Source organism: Psammomys obesus, unplaced genomic scaffold, assembly GCF_907164565.1.
Source record: "Psammomys obesus unplaced genomic scaffold, mPsaObe1.curated_primary_1811, whole genome shotgun sequence".
In the NCBI taxonomy this organism is placed as follows: domain Eukaryota; kingdom Metazoa; phylum Chordata; class Mammalia; order Rodentia; family Muridae; genus Psammomys; species Psammomys obesus.
This window is the reverse complement of record NW_026585644.1, coordinates 13,037,601-13,044,673: the sequence shown is the minus strand read 5'-3', so window position 1 is coordinate 13,044,673 and position 7,073 is coordinate 13,037,601. Positions and strand designations below refer to the sequence as shown.

At 46.6% G+C, this 7,073-nt stretch overlaps 1 pseudogene; it reads left to right on the top strand.

Annotated features, from left to right (window-relative positions):
- Positions 1 to 7,073, top strand: part of LOC129687329 (laminin subunit beta-4-like) — a 119,922-nt pseudogene that overhangs the window by 3,399 nt on the left and 109,450 nt on the right.

Below are 7,073 nucleotides of genomic sequence, written 5' to 3'. Positions count from 1 at the left end.
TGTGTGTGTGTGTGTGTGTGTGTGTGTGTGTGTTAGATAGTGAGGGAGGGGAGTCACCAATAGTTTGATGTTTGTTGTTGAATAGAACACACACACGTAGCTTAAACATCAACAGCAGCTCTTGTAATTCACTTAGGAGAGGGGGGAGGGGAAACCAGAGACTATTAACTGTGGTGCTTGTATGAATCTTTACTTCTGCCTGGGCCGTGAGGCCCTGCATGAACCCCTCCAGTCACTACTCGATGCCCGTTTCCTCCGTGAGACTCTGATGGGGCAGACAACTTCTAACATGTCTTCCTACTTTAACCCCGTGGGTCCTAGTAACCAAACAAAACAACCTGAGAGCCAGGAAGAAACACAAGCAAAACCAGGTATGGGGCCTGCCCCAGGTGGCACCTGGAGTCTGGTGTGTGGAGATGACAGCCTGAAGGGCCCTAACGGGCCAGAGCATGACAAACATGGCACCGACAGGTCTTGCCCTCCCACTTTCCCTCCCATGCTAAGTAGTTAGATTCCCTTATTCAGACACTTCCACATTCCTAAAGTTAGTGCCAAGGTCTAGCCCCTTATTTGTCCACTTTCTTATGCCTGACTCATAGCTGAGGCTGGTCACCAAGGTCCAATTGTCAAAACATCAAGGTCTAGCAATCAAAATTCCCTAATTAACATGTAATCAGAACTTACCGACTTATCCTAGCTCGTTCTAACACAGACGCACACACACACCTGCCTTTTCCCTCTCAAAATCACAACTACAAAACTATTTGCTGCTGTTTCTCCTTGATTCAGAGTCTGCCACTTGTCTCTTTGCTTTGCTTGAGGCACTGTGTCCTGTAGACCATGTCTCTCTTCAGCTCTAAGTGTGTGGCTGACTCAACAACTGAACTCAGGTTTCTTTGTTTTGTTTTGTTTTTCATCAGAGGCTATCTGCTGGCTCATTGAAATCACCTGACAGTATTAAAAGCCCACACAGGGCAAGCCTGCTCACCCTGCCTCTCAAAGTCTCCATTTTCATGGTCTGGACTGCAGTTTGACCCTCACTAGGAAAGCTCCCCGGATAACTTTAATGTGCAGCCAAAGTGGAAATCAGCAGCCATGGAACAGTATTTTAAATAGATTCCTCCCCACAGCCCAAGCGTGGGTATCAAATTCTTTTATATTCCCCACATAAAATGGATCTAGAGAGAATAGACCCACACACACACCATATACATGCTGGTGCAGCCACTGTGGAAAAGAGTTCAGCAATTTATTTAAATATTAAATGTAAATTGACCATGTGACCACAATTCAACCCATAAGTCTAGACCCAAGAGAAATGCAAACCTCCATCTAGCCACTGGCTTGCACACGAGTGTTCAGAAAGCATCAGTTAGAAAACAAGCTAGAAAACAACCCCAGTGGCTGTGAGCAGATGAATGGCTGAAGAAAGTGGGTATTTTGTACAGCTACACGGAATAGCCACACAGTCAGATGAAATACTATTTGGTAAGCTGTGCAAAGGATTGCTGCACACGACACTCAGTGTGAGGGCGCCCAAAACATCACATTCTAAGAGCCAGGCACAGATCCCTCACACAGCACTATCCTAATTTATTTAAAATGTCCAAGAGGGCAAACCTGTGAAAACAGGAAGTAGATTCATGTCTGGGGCCAGCCAAGGGAGGTGGAAGCAAGAATTAATCTCAAGTTGGTACAGGGGGGGAGGGGAGGAGCCTCTGCCTGATGACACACTAAATATTCTTGAGTTCTACAATTAGAACAGGTGAATTATGGTATCAAGTATCTCTGAAGGAGGAATAGAATTGTGTGTAAGTGAACTTTGAGATGAATACAAACCCACACTGTGGACGTATCACCTCCTGTTTCCTCAGGGATGTTTCAAGGCCATCAGCTCCAGGTGTTCCCTAGGACAGCAGCACTCCTTGTTAGAAACACATTCTAGGCCTGCCCTGGGCCAACTGATTTCAGGAAATCTATATGTGTAGACCAGCACCTGTCTTTCTAAAAGTTCCCCTGGTTCTGAAACACACTAGCTTGTGTTGGAACTCAACCTGTTAGCTAGCCTCTCTCCTGTCCCATTTGGAGGTTGGGAATAACTTAGCATTGAAGCTAAGAAAAGAAACTGGATACTCTCCGAAACAGGAAAAAAAAAAAAAAACTTCAAATAGTTCAAATGTCCATAATAGGTTAGTGGCTAAACAAATTTTGGGATGTGTACCACATTCAGACCATGACCAACAGTAAGTACAAACAAATCCTTGGTACAAGTGACTCTAGCAGAGACTGCTACTAGCTGGGGACATGGAGACTGAAGAGGCCACCCTCTAACTAGACAGGACTGCTAGTAGAGGGAAGGGCACACCAACCCACCCACAAGAGATTGAGGGAATGGCCAACCAGTGCCTGGCCCAACCTGAGACCCACCCCATGGGAGAGAGCCAACCCCTGACACTATTAATGACACGCTGCCTTGTTTGCATACCTGTCTTCTGAGAGGCCCCACCCAGCAACAGATCAAAAAAGGTGCTGAGACTCACAGCCAAACATTGGGCAAAGCACAGAGGGGCTTGAAAGAGTGGTGGAGTGGGAGGAAAGATAGAAGGACCTGGAAGGAGCAGGATCTTCACTAGAAGACTGCTGACCCCTGACCCCTCTTGTAGCTTTGTGATTTAGTGGATCTATAGAGAAAGAAGGTGGCTGCTTCTGATGGCTTGAATCTGTACCCAGGACTACAGAGGGTAGAGGTTGTACCAAGTTGCCTGTGGTCTCTGGTCTGAGAACACAATTCCTGAGTCATCACAGTGATGACAAACCATAGAGTAGGAAAAGGCTAGAGCGTCGCACCTGCAGACCAAGGAAGAGAGCCCATAGGTCCAGAAAGGAGTTCAGGCAGTAAGGGGACACTTGAACCATGAAGGGCTGAATAAAGCTGAGCCTGGGCGTGGCTCAGTCACCAAAACCTCTGCTGTGTGAGCTTGAGAAACTGAGGTCAGTCTCCACAGCCCACATACAAAGGCACACACTATAATCCCATGCTGGAGAGGGGAAGGCTGGTGGGTGTCGGGCTCCCTGGCTAGCCAGCTTACCTAATCAGCAAACCCCAAGCTAGAGGAAGACCTTCCTCAATAAACAAGGCGAGCAGTGTCTGAGCAAGAGCAACACCCGAAGTGTCCTGTGCCCTGCACACTCGTGTCATGGACACACACATGCATGCACGCACACGCACACACATATGTGTAGAGAGTTCTGAAAACCTTGTTCCTTCTCTCAGCTGTGTCCGTCTCTCGGCTAACTTCCTTCTCTCAACTGTTCTCCTTAGCTACATTCGGAATGATTACTGAACACGACCCACTGGCTTTTCTAACAGTGCCTTCTGGGAGTGAACATGAGGCACCAGGAACAACAGAATTGTACTCTGCAGAGGATGTGCTCAAACAGTGGTTGTAGAAAAAAACCTGAGAATTGGTGAAGACGGAAGGACAGGCTGGGAGGCCCTGGAGCCCCCGGAGAAGTAGATCCATGATAAACGATGTGAGGGGCCCTTCTGGATACTGTGTGACCTGCCTGTCCTTGCTCACGTTGAAACATCAATGGCAACAGACAACCAGGCCTCCTAAGATTTTAAAATTGTGGTCCCAGCGATGTGTGTACATTCTGCCATCACCAAGCAGTTCCTCTTGTCAATCCCAACAGGCTGATCACTACCTAGTTCTATGCCACTGATCGCTTGTTGTGCTGTTTCATTGTGGTGGGGGGGGGGATCCCTACTATTTGTCATTTGATTATATAAGTCAGTTGATAGCTACTTGTTAAATACTGTTGTGGAACACTGTGTTGTGCAGATACTCCTGTCACCCAGGATGAGAGAAGTGTTCATTCAGCTAACACCGAGTGCCTGAGGATGCAGGGTGGCTGAGACTCAGCTGGGGTAGACCATTTACAACCAGGCATGGGGGATAAGGAGAGCACAGCTAAGCTGGCGCTGCCTTTGCGAATACATGCCATGCTGGGCATTGGGCACGCCCACGTGGACAAGTAGGGAAAGTGCCTGGAGGTGGTGCTGAGAGTCTAGTGGCATCAAGTAAATTACAGATGAACTAGTGTCTAGAAAGACATGAGTTTTGGGACTTTCTGGACAGGAGAACATCTTGATGACAAATGAATCCTGCCTTTTAGTATCGACAATGCAGGTTGAGCCCAAGCCTGCCGCTGTAGTTCCGGCTGTGTGGTGACAGGAAATAATCAGGGTCATTGTTCCAGTTAAATTCTTAGGGATGCTAAAACTTCAGGTTTCACCTGAGGCAAGCACTCTACCACCGACCTACAGCCCCAGCTCTAAAGAAAAATGCCTTTTCTCTCTCCTCCTTTCTTTCTCTCTCCCTCCCCTCCTCTCTCATTTCCATTCGCTATCTCATACCCCCTCCCTCTCTCGATCCCCCTCCATCCCTCTCTTTCTCCCTGTCCCGCCCTTCTGTGATGAACACACGTGCTCAGCCACGCCCATGCAAGTGGAGGCGAGAGAAAGATGTCTTGTGTCCTGCTCTGTCACTCTGTCACCCTCCACCTATCTCCTCGAGTCAGGGTCTCTCAATGAGCCTGATGCCCACATTTGGCTGGTCTGGTTGACCAGTGAGCTCTCAGGATCGGCCTCCACAGTTCTGAGGTAATAGGCCACATTTACAAGCCATAAAAAAAAAAAAAAAGTTGGACTCCATTGCTGAGATTTATATGATGACGATCAATTGTACTTCTAAAGGGCACAGTTTTCATTTCCATGGACAAGACTCATCTTCATTAATAACATTGTCCTGAGGGACCACCTGGGAATGAGAAACAACAGATTTTTTTTAATTGAAGCCAGGTGCAGAGAGCTCTTGAAGGGTGGGGTGAACTGTTCTGAGAAACAACCAGCTGTAAACTATAGAGCAAAGTGGCCTGATTTTCAGGTATGAAAACCCTGTGCTTTGCATGTTCGGGGTCATCTCCTGTCTTTGGAGGGGCGACCCTATTGAGATAGTAATAAAACCTCTTGCTTTTGCATCAAGCTGTGGTCTGTGAGAGTTCCTGGGAAGGGCACGATCCTGAGCAGTGAGACTCCAGGTCTTAAAGTCCTAGGACTTTCAGAAGTATAAGATAAATCCATGAGAGACGGGCACAAATAGGAAGTGTATACCATAGAAAGGATACCCAAGACCTCTCTGCCATCTCCAAGTATTTTTTCACCATTTCTTTGGCAAAGTCTAGGATGATTAAAAGGAAGGGCCAGAGGAATTTTTTGTTTTTCATTACTGGCAATGGCCCCAACCTCCTGGTCTTTTCTCCACCTCCCTGCTTTCTTTCTGTGTCAGCTCATTTCAGGGGAATTAAGATCTATTAATTTGGTATCTATTGCTCACCGGCCAGTTATTCAGCATCTCTGTGCCCCCTTTTCTTCTTCTAAAAAATGAGAATAAGTTAGCATCTACCTCAGGATCTATGTACAGATTATGTTGTTTGCTAAGCCTCCTTTCCCTAGCAAACCTTCAAATGTTCTAGTGCTATCTATACCCCCTCCAAAAAATCTAAAAAACATAAAGAAACCTGGCCAGTCACATGGGTCATGAGAGTTGGGACATTGGAGGGTGGATGTGAAGTAGCTTTAGCAGTGTTACTTAACTCCCTAGATTTTACTTTTCTTATGTTAGGATGAAGCGGTAGAATTTCTCCCTCAAGCTCCTGCTGAGTCCCCTACTATCTGACTATATTAAGTTTTTTTGTTTTGTTTTGTTTTGTTTTGTTTTGTTTTGTTTTGTTTTTACAGAAATCGAATAGCTTGGTCCAGGGAAGGAAATTATTTGGTGGAGCCACGAAAGCACAAAGCTCTGGCTCAGAACATCTTCACCATGTGAACTGGGCATGGGGGCACAGCTCTAGTCCCAGGAGGGCGTCACTCAGAAAGTAGATCTTGGAGAAATTCAAGGTCATTCTCCTACATAGCTAGCTGGAGGCCAGCTTGGATTTTGTCCTTATGTGGGATAAGAAAAGTGAAGCAGGAGAGAGAGGACACTGGAAAAGAAAAGGGGGAAACGGATAAAGAAATGACACAGCTTTGCCATGTATTAACAAAATAAAACTTTAGTACATTTTACCACTTTCCACAAATATTGAGATCCATTTTCAAACTTTTATGAGAATTATAAAAAATAAATGGGTGAGCCTGAATGCCCCACTTTCCTAAGGGAAAGCATTTAAGAAGGCTCTGGAATCTCCATCCACTTCTGTCACTCTCACTGAAGCACTCGGAGCAGATTCCGAGGTGTGTTGGCACAGGATAACCTCAGGCCTGGGGCGCATGGACGTCGTCATCCTCCTCTGCTACAGGGAGGAACTGGGAAAGTTGTTTCCTGGAGAAAGGCAAAGGTGGACCCATCGTGGTTCTCCCCAGCTGTCGACGTCTTCACTGCGTGAGGAGTCTACGCAGGCAGGCTCGTTGGTCTTTCCGGGGCTTTGCCAGCCCCAGAAGGCTGTGTTGAGCACTGGGACCTTCATTCAGGCTTCATTCAGCCTGCGGAAGTCCTGTAAAAGCCTGGCTGTCTGTTTCGGGTCTTCTGAGCTGAGCAATCTTCCAGACAACTTGTCAGGTCTTGTAAACCTCCTCATGCCCAGTGGAGTCTCCTTGGCGACCGTGAAATCACCTTGAGCCTGGGCAAGTCTCCTTAGCCACCTTCCCGAGGGGCTGGATTTAGGTGGCAAGCATATGCAGGCCAGTCACAAAAGTTCAGAGAGCAGCTGCTGTGTTGAAAGCAGTAGTACTGGAGGTAAAACGACAGTGCATGAGTTATATTTGCTGAGTAAAATGTAGTCATGTTCTGTAAAATCATCAACTACTGAAGATAAGAAAGAAAGAAAGAAAGAAAGAGAGAGAGAGAGAGAGAGAGAGAGAAAGAAAGAAAGAAAGAAAGAAAGAAAGAAAGAAAGAAAGAAAAGAGAGGAAGGAAGGAGGGAGGGAAGAAAGAAAGAAGGAAGGGAGGGAGGGAGGGAGGAAGAGAGAGAGAGAGAGAGAGAAAGAAAGAAAGAAAGAAAGAAAGAAA